This window comes from Chelonia mydas, chromosome 22 (assembly GCF_015237465.2).
Source record: "Chelonia mydas isolate rCheMyd1 chromosome 22, rCheMyd1.pri.v2, whole genome shotgun sequence".
NCBI classification, from domain to species: Eukaryota; Metazoa; Chordata; order Testudines; family Cheloniidae; genus Chelonia; species Chelonia mydas.
The window spans coordinates 10,179,414-10,193,760 of record NC_051262.2 but is presented as its reverse complement, the minus strand read 5'-3'; the positions used below and the strand labels follow the sequence as shown (position 1 = coordinate 10,193,760).

Sequence of the window (14,347 nt, the reverse complement as noted above, 5' to 3'; positions counted from 1 at the left end):
TTTCAAGCCAGCATGACCACAGCCAAAGAGTTCACCTGTCCGAGAATGTGCCCACAGGGCATGGAAATGGGATGCTGGTGCCAGCTGGGCAAAAATGCCCAGGTGGGCATGGGCCTCCAGTGCTTGTATTTGTGGCTCCATCAGGGTTTGGGACACTGGCTCCTGTATTGAAACACAAAGGGAAAACAAATCCTGAGTGACAAACATTGCAATTCATTGGCCACTTTGGCCCTTGTGGCTGGGGTGGCCAAACTGGACTTTTACAGGTAAAGTGTGGCTTGCAGAGCCCCCCACCCCCTATTCTCCATCTACCAAACCGGGGGGAGGGGAGCTCAGGGCTCCTGCCCTGTGACAGGGCTAGGGGCTTCTGCCCAGTAGGGAGGGGGTCTAGGGGCTTCAGCCCCACAGGAGGCACCTGCCAGGGCTCGGGGCTTCAGCCCTGCTCCTGCTGAAGCCCTGAGCACTGACAGGTGTCTCCCACGGGGCTGAAGCCCTGAGCTCCACCACCCTGCTGCAGAGCAGAAGATCTGAGCAGGTGCATCTGGCTTTTTAAATTCTGAAGATTATTGTATGCGGCTCAGAGGATCAGTAAGTTTGGCCACTCCTGGCATAAACAAAGGTATGTACTGTGTTTAATACAAGCTTTCCTTGCATTAAGATGCAACAATCACTGATGGAGGCTTGTTTCTGAATATTCCATGTGGACTGGACTCCGTCCAGGGGAAAATCTTAGACTTGGACTCAGTATCAATAAAATATTAATGAGAATCTCCCGAGAGAGAAAGAGAGAGAGAAAGCGCATGGGTAAAGATCTGGTACTAATCTAAGGAATGGCCAGGCCTAACAACCCCACACAGTAAAAAATGAGTTCAGGCCTTTAAAAACCATGAGAATTTAATTTTTTTTTAATTGAGTTGATTTGATTTGTTTCGGTTGCACTTGGGTCACATTTCAGGCTTTGCTCCACAACCATGGGGACTAGAAACTTACTTTTTTTCTAAATCAACAGTGAAATTCTCATGAAATCACATGAATCCAGGACCAGAGGGCTTTAAGAAAAACATCAAATATTCTGGACATTGGCAGCATCAGTGAGAAACCCATGTGGTTTGGTAAACAAAACCTACAGAATGTTTTGTATTATACAGAAGCACTGGCTCTGGCAAGAACCCAGAGCTGCTGCTGCTCCCCTCCCATCTTGCAGCCCCATGGCTCTGAGATATCTGAGTTCTGATTCTTTATGAGTGTCATCGCAGAGAGGCCAAGACATCTGCTCATGCACCAGAATCAACCTCCCATACTTTGCAAATAATTCCTGTTACTTGCCAAGAGTTGATACAAAGTTTCTAGCACCATCCTGCCAAGTAAGCACTGATAGTCTAAGAGATTACACTGTTTTGCATGCCAACAGAGCATGCCAACACCATCATGCCAACCTCGTGCTCCAAAGCCTCTCTGCCATCACCTCATATTAATGCTAATGCACCAGGTTCCTATCACAGTGCTAACATGCCAACCTCATACACCAGCCCACTTTGCCATCCTCCCATCCAAAGCTTCTATACCTACCTCATGCCTCAGCAACCTGACGGCAACCTCTCTTTCCAGGAGGGGGCAGGACAAATTAGACAGAATAGAAGAGCTCAGGGAATATGGAGAAGATAAGGACCCCGTTCTCTTCCTCCCTTTGCCCTTGGGAACACTAAGTCAAGTACCTGCTGTGCAGAAGAATCCTGGCCAGCAGGGGCCACTCGGAGAGGATAATCCCCATTCTCCACAAAACATCCCTGGAGAAATACACAGGGGAGAGAGGATCATTTAACTGGAAAGCGCACTGGGAAATCCAGCATACAGTGTGCACTTCTGAGCAGGGAGAGGGTGAATCAGTGAAAGATCCCATCATAGCATCATCACAATTGGAAAAGCATCTTTCCAATTTAAACTGTGCTCCTGTGAGACACCATGGATGTTAGAGCATCCTTATCTCCTCCAGGGCATTAGCAGACATTGGTTCACAATGGGGACACTACAGACAGTATTTAAGTGTATTTTGATAGCATTGTTTATTTTACATTTGTTTCCTGGAGGTGAAATGCATTCATTAGGGGTTTGGGACAGTGGCACCAATTCAAACATTTCTTGGGAGGTGGGGGAATTTCAGTCCCTGCCCTTCCCAGCAGGAACCCTATTCCGGTTCTTGCTCATCCCCCCCACCCTCTTCCTGGAGGGACCCCCACTCTCCCTTGGGCTTGGAGTTTCCCCTCTCTCTTACTAACACAATGGATGAGCTGGTGCCCCCAGGAGTGGGGTTCTCAGTGGACTCCCCTGCACTCTGCTGTACTGGAACCGACTCCCTGTGCACCAGATTGCAACACCATTTGGCCCAGCTGTGATGAAGGGGCAGACATGTCAAATTTGAGTGGCGTTGCAACCATGCAGCAGCAGTACAGGACCGCTGCTTAAAAATGGTCAGCCCATGCCCCACCCCACCCCAACTCAACAGCCTATGTAATTGTGAAAAAGTGCAAAAATCTCGGGCGGGGGGCTGCCCGCTCTGAACTCCGAGTTGGCACCGCTGGTTTGGGAAAAGAGCTGGCACATGGAGCGATCTCTCTCTTACAGAGAGGTCTGCAGGATGGGAGAGCTGGAGAGCTACTGCTCTAAGAGGTTTCCTTACCTGCAGGGCATTGCTGGCACCTCTCGGCCTGGCTGATTCCATGAGATGGGTTGTAAGTCCCAGCTGGACACGGGTAAAAGCTGATTCCAGTCTTCTGGGGGCAGTAAAAGCCAGGTGGACAATGTTGCATTATGCCGTGCTGACAGTGAAACCCAGCTGGACATGGGAAGCATTTGTCTTGACCTGAGAGGGCAGTTCAGGAAAGGAAAGAAAAAGCACCACTGAATGGACTCACTTCTGTAGGACTCTTATTTGCCTGGTCCTGGACTTGAAATAGGAGGACTCTAATGGTATTTTCTTTGCTTTCCTGGCTTCACTGGTCTTTATACCTATTAGAGAGCTCATGCGGCAGTTTGTTCTAGCAAGCTTTCCAGCCCTGGTTTGCAGGTCCAGGAAGTTTGCAGAAGCATCTACATTTCTGAGTGCTTACCCAAAAGGCCAGAGGCCACTGTAAGGGGATTTCTTTCAGATCTGCCCACTGGATGGATTCACAATGAGGAAATCTGGTTGAATATTTAACAGCTCTGTTATTATAGAACGAGAGCTGCTGCTGTGCTTCTGGGACTTAGGCTGATGTAGGAGTGTCACGTATGGAACATTGTCCTCTGGGACACATCACCCCAGGACACAGTGAAACAATTGTCTCCCCGTCATGATGCAGCATCCTCATGACATGACAGTGCAACAGCCCTGAAGATATTTGGGGATGTATTTTCGTGTCTTTCAGCCCAGCTTGCAGGACATGGGACTGCCCACTCCAATCAGAATAGGTGGAGACCCTGCTTTGACTTGCAGGGTTATTCATAACCATGCTGTAGGGGTTAATGCTTGTCACACTGCTAACTCCTAGGTGGCACGGCTCTGCTGGACTTCAAATGGTGTTCCGCACACTTATGCCAGCAAGTAATTTGGTCTGGTAGGCATATTGCACCGTAATAGAGTAACAGGAGAATAACACTGGAGCTGTGGAGTCCAAACTGGATTTCTAGTTCCCTCTCAGTTAGATGGTAGCTCAAGCAAAGCAGCCCTCTCCCCAACTCCTGACCTGTTGCATTGCTGTATTCCCCATCTGGGCACGGGGAGGGTGCTGCTGAGCCTGCAAGGCAGAAGTGTCCTTTGGGACAGAGATCCCCCGTCACAGCATCCAGTGGTCTTGGGGTCCGCGTCCCTCCTGTGCAGTAATAGCCTGAAAGCAGAGAACACAGGGGACTCCATCACTCACCTTGTCTTGCTGCAGGAGTGGGAGGGCACTCAGCAGAAAATAAGAACCATTATAACGATGATGTGAGTGAATAGGCTGGTAGTTGGAAAAGCTGTTGACATGTCTCACCTGGTGCACAAAGCCCTGCAGGGGAAACCTGGCCTGCCACATTGCAGAAGAACCCAGGGGGACAGGGTAGACACCAGCTGGCATCCTGGGCTCCCCTCCTCTCGTTCCAGGTACCAGCAGGGCATGGCATCTCTCTTGGGTGTTTCGTCCCGGCAGGGCAGTAATATCCTGCTAGGCAAAGATCACCAAAAGGAAGTCCCACCTGGAGCAAGGAAAACAGGGTGGATATTGTGCCTGATGCACTTCACGCTGCGTTAGCAAGTCGGGCTTCACCAGCCAGTGCAATACTCACGGGTGAGGTGCTGTTGGACCCTTGGGCACAATAATATCCTGGCTGGCACAGACCCTCAGGAGTGGCCAGACCAGCTGTGCTGCAGTACATGCCCGCCGGGCAGGGTTTGCAGGATCCTGTCTCCATGGCACCGAGTATGTCCGTGTAAGTGCCCTGCACAGAGAGAGCTATTGAAGCCCTCGGAGGGCAAGAAGTCTCCAAGGAAGAACTTCTAGATGGAAGGAAACACACTGGGCTCTTACCACTGGACATGGGAGAGGCAGGATACTCTGAGCTGGGCAGTAATGCCCTTTGGGACAAGTCACAGGTTCAGCCAGGCCTGTCTGGTTGCAAAACGTCCCCTCTGGGCACTCTCTGCACAGAGACTGACCAAGGACCTAGTGGGGAACATAGCAGGAACTGAGTGTCAGAGCCCCTGCTCATTCAGAATAAAAGTTGTGAGCAATGTGAAGGGTGGAACAGGTGTCACAGGCCCACCTGCTGTTGTGGATAACACCATGTGTCTGGGTAGCAACAGAAAGGGTACGGTTTACAAAGCAATCTAAAGACATCAGAGCAGATCCCTGTCCTGGACTGCAGGACATACTGTCCCGCTTCCATCCCACACCAGACACGGTCAGAATCTAGTCTGTTGCAGCTGGGTGAGTGTCAAGCTTGAGAGAAAACCTGAAGCCAGCAGAGTTTCACTAGTCTGGTGCTAACATCTCACACATGGGATGATTTGACTGGGGACTGGTCCTGCTTTGGGCGGGGGGGGGGTTGGACTAGATGACCTCCTGACGTCCCTTCCAGCCCTGATATTCTATGATTCTATGATATCTGCTCCCTGATTCAGATTCTGAAGGCTTCTATGGACTCAGAATAGTCTGTAGCTTAGTTCACTGCACTTACAGGCTGAAAACTCCCAAGAGGGCAGGGTTCTGGTCTGAAAGCTCCTGCCAGTGAATAATGCCCCTCCATGGCCACATGCTGAAGGGCAGTTTTGGCAGCTCCAGTACAGAAGTAGCCAGGTTTGCAGGGTCCAGTGGGAGCTTGGCTGTTTGTCCCATCACAGTACAGCCTGGGGTTGGGAAAACACACATCATAAGTAGAAACATTTCTTTTTTTCACAGGAAAGCATTGTCTTAAAACAATAAATGCCCCACTAACTGGCTGGAATCACACAGATTCACAGATCCCATATATGCATGGATCTTGTAGGGATAATGCAGGACAGGCCATCCTTCATCCAGAATTTAATTATTTTCATCAAGACAGTAAACTCTTACATTTCACAGTTTGATACTGAGAAGAATAAAGCTTCCTTCCCTTAGTAACTGTTAGGGAAACGTGAACCAAAACTTTTCAGTAGAGATCAGATAAGCTCACAAAAGTTCAGATGCCTTCCCCCCACAAACCTCAAACTCCTAGCTCCACGAGCCTGGTTTGGAAAATCTCACAAGAGAGATATTCTCATGAGATTCCTGGTAGATTCCAACTCCCGGATGGAACACAAATACCATCAGATACCTCTCTGTTATATTGTCATGTATCTTACTGGCTGAAAACAGGGTGCACAGGAATGTAGTAATGGAAAATACAGGGGTGGAGGGAAGGTTTGGATTCACTCTGAGCTTTGGGTCTTGGTGAGGGAGAGCTAATATTTTATCCAGACTTGTTGTCCCCTTCATAATAAATTATAAAGGAAATTGATTGGGCCACCAAACACCAGATGCTTTTACTGACAGCATTTACTAGAATACAGAGATGCGCCAATCCAAAGGAGCATCAGCCTTAAGTTTACATTCCTCACCAGTGGCTGCTATGTGTCACAGCCTTATGATTCTCTATTTTATGTATGCCCACCCACTAATATCTGACAGCAGCTGTGTGTGTCCTAGAGGATGAAACACTTATAATTTTTATTAGAGCCATACACTGTCCTTCATAATCATCCATGCAGTTTCACAGACTCTTAGACTCAAAGGCCAGAGGGGGGCCATTGCAATCATTGAATCTGCCCTCCTGCATAACAAAGGCCAGAGAACTTGCTAAAATAATTCCTAGAGCAGAGCTTTGAGGAAAAACATCCAACCTTGATTTTAAAATGGTCAGATGGAGAATCTACCACAACCCTGGGTAAATGGCTCCAATGGTTAATTATTCTCACGGTTAAAGATGTATGCTTTTTTCAGTCTGAATTTGTCTAGCTTCAGCTTCCAGCCATTGGAAACCATGGCGGTCAATGGGAATGCCACACATTGAACAATGGGGTGAATACCCTCACCCAGGCTAAACAACAAAGGGTATCGACCTGACAAGGACTAGCATGAATTGGGTGGAGGGTCTCTAGGTCATGGCATCATGCACTTAGGATTCAGCAAGCCAAACTTTAAGCATGTGAAGAGCCAATGGGATCAGTCTCCCGCTGAAGGTTCCTCACTGCAGGTCCCCTGACGATCACATGGCCTGGTTTATAGCAACGGGAGAGCAACCACACTGCAGCCTTATCAAACTGAGCAACGTTCTTCTGCAGAATGGGAAACTCACCCAGGTGGGCAGTCCAAACACTGCTTCAGGCTCTTCAACCCACTCACATTACTGTAGGTCCCCGGAGGACAGGGTGTAGGTAACAGGGAGCCAGGTGGGCAGTATGCTCCAGCAGGGCAGATATCACCTGTCACACCATCTGTGGGCAACTGAAATTGGAAAACAGATCATTTAACAATTACTAGAGAAAGGAGTAACTGTATCAAATGAGACGAGTATGTTAAAGGGGTGCACTGATTTAGTCCCAAGTCTGTACAGACCCTTACATCAATGAAAGTGGTTTCCTTTTTTTTTTTTTAATTCCCACAACATTATTTTTTGTTTGCATGTAAACACTCCCTTACCATGTTTACAACCTAAATATTGCAGCACTGTGCTAATGCATGACAGCTAGAAAGAGAAACTGACTATAAAGAAAGGTGATAATGATGAGCCTCTCTCTGATGTCCAAGCTGAGAGTAATGCAGGAAATGGACAGAGACCATTACTGGTGAAAAGGACAGTAGATCTGAAAATCTTTTCACTTTCAATGATAGATGGGCCCAGATTGGCACATGGGAGTCCAATGCTCTGAACACTGGAGAAGTTCAGATCTGGGTCTAAATCTGGGGCCTAATTTTGCCTCTTGGGCTTCTCCATTGAATCAGAACCCAGAATTCAAACTTCTCAAAGTTTGTGGCTGTTTGGATCCTTGTTCTAATCTAGATCCTACCTCTCCAGCTCAAGACCATATCGAGTTTGAATAATAGATAGCGTTCATCAATAACAGAGAGAAGAAAATGTACTGTATTCATGGATTTTTAAAAATTGAATAGTGTTGCATGGGATGGTAACTTGAATGAAACTATGCCAATTTACACCAGCTGAAGATATGGCCAGCTCCAGATATTTAGCCTGACCGACTCCCTGTCCTTTCAGTTACAAGTGCTGAGACTGGGATAACAAGATCATAGGACTTGATCTTACACCCTTCTAAGTCACAGGCAAATTTCCCATTGGCATCACTGGCAGCAGAGACAGCCATGGGCACACAGTGGGGAGCGAGGGCTGCCGAGCTAAGGCTCCTGGGGTACGTCTCAACTGCATCTGGGAGCAAGCCTCCAAGGCCAGGTAGACAGACTCGCTTTAGCAGGGCTTGCGCTAGCGTGCTAAAAATAGCTGTGTGGATGTTGCAGCACTGGCAGCATGGGTTCACCTGAGCTTGGACCTGGGGGTAGGACAGGCTTCAGCTTGGGTATCTGGGCCCAGCCCTGACCAGTGCCACAACATCCACACAGCTATTTCTAGGGTGCTAGCTTGAGCTCGCTAATGCAAGTCTGTCTGTGCGGGCTGGGGAGCTTGCTTCCCGCTGCAGTGTAGACTTACCCCTGGAGTCGTTCCCTCATGGGCCAATGATGGAGAAGATGGCAGAGGAGCCTGGCTTTGAGCAAGAGGAACTTAACACACAACTTACTGGTGTCACTGCTCTGCCCCGGCAATGGAACCCAGCCTCACAGAGGCCACTGGGGCCTGTCTGTCCTTGACCAGCACAGTAAAACCCACCTCCACACGGGCTGCAGTCCAGGGGTGCAGCCAGCTCCTTTCTGTTACCGTATGTGCCCTCTGGGCAGGGCTCAGGACGGGAGCTGCCTCTGGCACAGTAAGAACCCTGCAAAACAAAGCCAGGTTCTCACAGGGCTAAAAGCTCTTACAACAAACCTGGACTGGGCCCATCTGCCTCCCCTTTTATTACAAAACCATCGCAGAACAACTTACAGCTGGGCAAGTTTTGGGCTGCGTCATGGCAGGAGAGTCACAATAGTACCCAGCAGGACATGGTTCGCAAGTGTTTCCTCCTTCCACAGCAGAACTATCCCAGTAGAAGCCAGGAAGACAGGGAAAAGAGAAGGGGAATCCAGTCCCTGGGGGGCATGTGTATCCTGGGGGGCAGTCTCCAGTCTGGGAAACAAAAGACAAAAGCGATGGTCAGTCCTGGGGTTCTCCTTGTTGTTTCAAGATGGGATGGGTGAGTCAGTTCAGCTACAATAAGAAGTGGCTTGAGCTTTGGCCAGAGTTGGAAACTTTAATTATTACTGGAGTTGAGCAGAAAAAGAGAAAGAAAAAGAAAATCCGATAACATTTTTTAAATTAAAATTTCCCTGTGTTTGTTTCTTTTAGGGGATCGGTCAAAATGTTGATGAAAAAAGTCAACAAAATCTCAAATTTTGAAAAATGTCCAAAAACTTTGTTTATTTATTCTTAAAAAGAAAAGGAGTACTTGTGGCACCTTAGAGACTAACCAATTTATTTGAGCATAGCTGTAGCTCACGAAAGCTTATGCTCAAATAAATTGGTTAGTCTCTAAGGTGCCACAAGTACTCCTTTTCTTTTTGTGAATACAGACTAACACGGCTGTTACTCTGAAACCTGTCTTTATTTATTCTTGTTCATTTTGTTGAGCGCTGACAATGTGCTCGGTGTTATAAAAAGCCCAGTTAGAAAAGACAGTCCATATCTCACAATATAAGCTGTTAAAGGAAGAAACGTGGGAGCTGGAAGAGAGCAGAAAGAGGTGTGGGACATCAGTGATGGAGGGGATGGGAGAAAAAAGGAATGTGGTTGAGGTACAAAGAGGGGATGGCTTGATGGATGGAAAGAGGGAGGCTGTTGCATGAGCAAAAGGCAGGGTGAATGAAGGTGCACAGACAAGAGAACCTAACTGTGGAACATCAGCCTCATTTTGTCTCCTGATCTGAGCCCACTGCAAGTCAAAGGACCCTCCCACTCAGTCCTGCTACAGTGTGGAATGACTGGGCCCTTGGGATGCCTACAGAGTTCTGGGGGCTGAGACTCTTCCCTCAGGGAACACCTACACTGTAGCAGGGAGCATGCTTCCCAACGCAGGTAGACAGACATACTAGCCCACAGGGAGGTAGCATGGGCAGCGGCTCAGGCTAGCTGCCTGGGTATGAATCCAGGGGGCTGGGTGGGTTTGTACTCAGGCAACTAGCCCAAGCTACTGCCCGTGCTACTCCAGGCTACCCAGCAATTTTTAATGAACTAGCTCAAGCAGGTGGGAAGCATGCTCCTAGCTACAGTATAAACTTACCCGCACTGAGGAGGGAAGGGTAACATGGCATTGATAAACTTCTCTCTCTCCGCTAAAAGTTTGGCTCCCTCCATGCTGCTGAACCTCCAATCTAATTATTTTTAACACACATTTCTTCTTTACATCTCTTATTGATGTGAGAGTCCCAGGTCTTTGGAGATGGGACTACCACAACGACAGCTCCCAAAACCCATAAGAGCCAGAGAGGCACCAGCTACTAGCACTTGGGGTGTCTTTCATGGGCTGTCTTTCATCAGAGCATCATAAGGCAGGAGCACTGGATAGACAAGCAACATGCTAACTATTACTGAGAAGGCTCCATCACCAGAGTCACTGTTGGGCTCTTAGGTCTGAGGGCACTCACCGGATGGGGAATTCCGCGAGGTTCTCTCCATTCCCTGTAGCAGTACTTCCCTGCAGGACATAGCAAGCATTCATCTGCTCTGCCCAGGCCCTTCTGCTCACTGTAGGTTCCATTAGGGCAAGGTCTAGCACGAGAGTCCTGGAAATGAAACACAGACTGCTCTTTAACATAGTGTTATCACTACTGCATCCCGCAATGCAAAACCTCCTACTGCAGAACACACAAAAGAATTCCTCTCAGGATCTGGAAACAAGCATATGGGAAAGGATATTGGGAGCCAGATGTGGAGGCAGTAAAGATGATATTGGGGAGAGCGGAGGGAGGCATCAACATTTAGCAGCCATACACCTACACTCAACTTTGTGATGATCTGTCAAGGTGCCTCAGTCTAGCACGGGTGCAGCTACACACTGTACCCAACCAACTACAGGGTTAGATGCTTCACCAAGGGGATTGGTGCTCACGTGTACAATCCAGTGGTTCAGGAAGGCATTTTCCTGCCAGTCCCCACAATTCCTAACAGACACGGTTAGGGCCCTTGAGAATCCTTTTGCCTTCTTCTGGAGCTGCGATTCTCCAATCTTTCCATTCTGCAGATTGTTTCGTAACAGAGGTGTTTGCTTGGTCTACATGTTTCAAGAGTACTAATTCCATTCCTGCCTTTCTGGCTAACAGACAGTACGCTGAAAGGCAACTGCATAGACCTTACTCTAGATTCTAGAATTCTTATCCAGACTCATGCGCCTTGTAGCAGGAACTGTCTTTTTGTTCTGTGTTTCTACAGCATCTTGCACTGAAGGCCTTGGTCAATGATTAAGGATCTTAGACGTAAACACAATATGAATAAGGAAATAAATAAATAAAAGTGGGTCTAGGTTAGTGAATCCTATTATTCCAGGTATTAAATCTCTTCATCTCTTTATTACTTAATTATTATTATTAAATTAAAAGTATCTAGTGGCAGCAGCACCCACAATGTGACGGGTTCTCTACAGACATTTAGAAAAGAATAGTGCCTACCCTGAGTAGCTCCCAGGCTAAGGACAAATGGACAAGTAGACAGAGGAAGTTAAAAGGAAGGGAAACAACATATTTTTATTTTATAAAACATACATCTTAATTCAGTTCTCTGAAGGCAGCATGGTAGAAATGACTTAAATGTGGACGGAATACAAATAACAGTAAGGAGGAAATGTGTATTAATTACATGCAGATAATATAAAAACCTTAATAAAAACTGAATGCAATTTCCAACAAGAGAAACCAAAATCCTAAAAACATCCTTTAAAATACATCTGGGAAGGTAAGAAAGAAGTCAGAGAGAAAGGTAAAGAAGCCCAACATTATGACAAACACTGAGCTCTCTGAACACCAGGAAATCATGGAAACCAGAGTAAAAAGATCAAACAACCTAGAGCTGGTAAGGACTCCGGCAGCAAGACTGACTCCACTTTAGCTTCCCGAAAAGCAAAGCCCAGAAGATGAGAGAATGGTGAATAACAATAATCAAATAGATCCCCTTACAACGTCACCCCGGGGACAGTAGTATCCTCTCGGGCAGGCATTTCCACTGGCATCTGGAGCGACTGCCTGTCCTTCGGGGCACAGCAGGCCTTCAGGGCAAACCATAACAAGCAGCATGGCCTCCCTGCTGGTGATCTCATCAGCACAGTAATGTCCAGTGAGACAGGGCAAGCAGGAGGCAGAGCCTGGGTCCTACGGGATAGTGGACACATGATACAGTTTACATTTTCACAGCACAAAAGGACCTCAAGGCATTTTGAAAGCTATGTTCAGGCACAGAATACTTTGCAAAGGAATGCAGCTAACTCTGGGATGGAGACTGCACATAGGTAAACAAATTGCCCAAAAGACACTGTAGCTGGGTGGAAACACTCAAGACCCAGGACATTATGACAAACCCCTATTCTTACAGAAAGTATCATGGCATCTTTAATACCTGCAAAGAAAATAGCGGAACCCTGGTTTTAAGGTCTCACAGAACATACCTCTATAGACCACAAATAACATATAATTCAGTTTATTTACCCTGGAAGCACGAAAGACAGTCTCTCAACTGGGTAGCTCCCCCTGCCACTGCCCATGGCTTATCTGTGGATAAAGGACTTTGTTCCCCAACCCTGTCAATCCAACATCTTTCATCAGTACAATAGGAAAAGAGAGGTTTCAGAGTAACAGCCGCGTTAGTCTGTATTCACAAAAAGAAAAGGAGTACTTGTGGCACCTTAGAGACTAACCAATTTATGTGAGCATAAGCTTTCATGAGCTACAGCTCACTTCATCGGATGCATCCGGTGAAGTGAGCTGTAGCTCACGAAAGCTTATGCTCATCCGATGAAGTGAGCTGTAGCTCACGAAAGCTTATGCTCAAATAAATTGGTTAGTCTCTAAGGTGCCACAAGTACTCCTTTTCTTTTTTAGGAAAAGAGAGGAACACTGAAATCCCCTGTTCCCCCCAGCCTCTCCATGTCACAATGGATTGGAAAGCACCACAGAGAGATAATCTGGGTCTATCTGTCATACATAAATCCTCATTCATCATTTATCTCCCCTCTGATCTTAATGAATACTTCCAGCAATAACTACCAAATCTCTGCAGCAATAGAAAGTTGGCCTGGGTGGAGATAGCAGGGCGATTTGATAGCGATGACATGCCGGTTTCCCATCAATATGGAAATTTGGTAATTATCACTAGAATTATTCATTACAGCTTAGTGACAGACAAATAAGGAATAGACCCAGCTTTGTTTGTCAGAACAGCTATCTCACCCATTGTCCCCTTCTGTGGATCTGACCCATTGTTTTACCTTCCACAGTCAAATGAACATTTGATTCTATTGCAATCCCCCCGGAGCTGGGGCTGAACAGAGGAGCCTCCTCCCCATCATTCCTCTGCAATAATTAGCTGACACTGAAGGGGAAAAAACCCATCCAAATTACAAACATCTATAAAACTGTGAGCAGCCAGCTGGGGGAAACAAATGAAACCAGAACCTATTCACACAATCGCTATTTCCATGGTAATTGGATTGTGGTTACAGCTGTTCCTTTAACTTGCATTCCTAATCACGGAAATTAGGGTTTGGACGGGGCTGTGCAGAGATTCAGAACCCCGAACCGGCAGGATCATTCCCTATATTATACTCTCCAGGCCTTTCTTTGAGCCAGTTTTAAAAAACAACGGTGACAATGCTTCTCCATTGCTTTCCATAAGAGACAACCCCACAGTCAAATAGACTCTACTGTGAGGTCTTGTCTGTATTTAACTTAACATTCCCCACCATTTCACTCCTACCAGTGCAGCTCCACTATTGACAGCAATGGTGAGAGCACTAGTGCAGACAGGCCACAGGCATTTTTACCACCGTATCATCTACACTGGCTCTCAGTATGCCTAGGTGACAGAACAGTAGTCATGCCAGTGCCTTGTTTACACTAGGGCTCCCACTCTTGCTCCCTCCACTGTCAATGCCAGGGTGAAAAAGCTATGAAAAACCTCATTGCAGACCCAGCCTTGGAACCCAAAGGGAAGGGACCATTTTGGTCCATGGTTTGAGCTTCCTTCCCTGCCACCCTTCAATTCTTGTGCTGCACAGCAACCAGAATGAAACAATTGCCACTTACTGAAAAGCTGCCAGCACCACATGCTTGGGGAGCCACAGTGCCAGGCTCAGGGCAGTGGTATCCTCCGGGGCAGGGGATGCAGTCTCCAGCCACCTTTGCTCCTTGCTCCTTGCGATAAGTTCCTCTGAATAAGGATAGAGGGGAGGAGGCAGAGTCTTGCATGGCAGCAAATTTGGTGCAACCTGGGTGTTGCTCTTTCCTTGGATATAATACAGGGAAGACACCACAGGAGGAAACTCACCATATCCAGAGCTGGTAGGAAATGTCCCACCCGTGATGGAACTCACACAAACCTTGACCTTCAGAAACATGCAGGTTAAGATGGAGCACTTCACTTGCACACACTTATGATGTACACACATATTGCATACACTGGGATAGGGAAGATTTCTGAGGTCCAACCTGGGTAACACTTTAGGCCC

The 14,347-nt window shown here is 47.3% G+C and overlaps 2 long non-coding RNA genes across 2 annotated transcripts; both read right to left on the bottom strand.

Moving 5' to 3' along the window:
• Window positions 1-35: 35 nt before the first annotated feature.
• LOC122463520 lies at window positions 36-2,854 on the bottom strand. Its single transcript, XR_006286961.1, has 3 exons — window positions 2,678-2,854; window positions 1,716-1,787; window positions 36-162 (listed from the first exon to the last, which is right to left on the bottom strand). It is a non-coding gene; the product is annotated as an uncharacterized LOC122463520 (long non-coding RNA).
• A 5,513-nt stretch (window positions 2,855-8,367) lies between these two features.
• Window positions 8,368-10,398, bottom strand: LOC122463521. The gene is made up of 3 exons (XR_006286962.1): window positions 10,281-10,398; window positions 8,584-8,766; window positions 8,368-8,476 (listed from the first exon to the last, which is right to left on the bottom strand). It is a non-coding gene; the product is annotated as an uncharacterized LOC122463521 (long non-coding RNA).
• Window positions 10,399-14,347: the final 3,949 nt, after the last annotated feature.